This window comes from Gavialis gangeticus, unplaced genomic scaffold (genome assembly GCF_001723915.1).
Source record: "Gavialis gangeticus isolate Ggan-Ray unplaced genomic scaffold, GavGan_comp1, whole genome shotgun sequence".
Lineage (NCBI taxonomy): Eukaryota > Metazoa > Chordata > Crocodylia > Gavialidae > Gavialis > Gavialis gangeticus.
The window spans coordinates 12,663,762-12,664,866 of record NW_017729016.1 but is presented as its reverse complement, the minus strand read 5'-3'; the positions used below and the strand labels follow the sequence as shown (position 1 = coordinate 12,664,866).

General features: G+C 61.8%; 1 protein-coding gene across 1 annotated transcript in view; it reads right to left on the bottom strand.

Moving 5' to 3' along the window:
- Window positions 1-1,105, bottom strand: part of NPTX2 (neuronal pentraxin 2) — a 147,048-nt gene that overhangs the window by 41,708 nt on the left and 104,235 nt on the right. The window lies entirely within an intron of this gene.

The window sequence follows — 1,105 nt, the reverse complement described above, 5'->3', positions numbered from 1 at the left end:
GACGGCGCAAGGCGCCCGGGCGGGGGGCGCTTCCCATTGGCCGGTCGGGTCGTGGGCGAGGCGGGAAAGAGGGGCGGGGCCGGGCGCGCGAAGGCTTCTCAGCAACACGTGGGCGGCCGCGCCGGGGGGTGGACGTCACGGCACGTCACAGGGTCCTGAGAGGCGCCTTGAGGTGGAGGATTTCCACCCTACGTCTCCGGGGCCTCCCCTCGGCTTCACCTGTCCCCTGCCCGGTCAGCGCTTCCCCGCCACCCTCCACACCCTGCCTCGTCTGCCCCCACGCCCCGGCCATCCTCTTTCCAGGCAGGGTGACGAATTCGCAGTCAGCTGCGTCAGGCGGGGGATCGAGGGGTCGAGGGCAGCGTTGTCACCTCGTCAGCCCGGGCCAGGACAAACCGTGCCGGCAGGAGCGTGCAAACACCCAGGCGTCTCTCGGGGCAGGTGGGCTAGGAGAACGCGTCCTGTCTAGGTGGTCGCCCGCAAGGAAGCAAAGCAGCCCCACAGCACCGCGCGCGGCTCTGCTCATCCGCCTTCACGAAAGATGGCTTCAAGCTGGAGCCGGGCCAAGGAGCCTGAACGGTCAGAACCTGGTGACGAGAGACCGGGCCATCTCCCTGCGGCGCCCGGGGAACCAAACCCACCCGCTCCCGCCGAGCTGGCGACCAATAGCCCAGGCCAGGGCTTCTTTCTTCCCGAGGGGCGCTAGGCTCAACGTACCCTAAAACAGCTTTGTCTGGTTTAACATGGCAACGTGAAGTTGGAAAAGGAAGGAGCCAAAATGCCTGTTGTTTTGAGAAGGCAGCTTGAAAAAGCTTGCGACAGATCAGGCACATGGCTCCCTGCCGTGTCAGGGCACAGGTCTGTGGCCCAGGAGATCGCTCCCAGTCCCATAGTCCCAGAGCAGCCCGTTCTTTTGCCATTTCAGGTGGTTTTATATTATCACCTCCACAAGGATACAGCACGGACCGCCGCTGCAGTGCATTAGACCTTCTCCACACTTAATTTATCCCTGCTTTTTGAGCAATGCTGTGCAAGAGCTACTAATCTTGTTACCTCTAATACCAGTAGATATATATATACACACACACACACACACACACACACA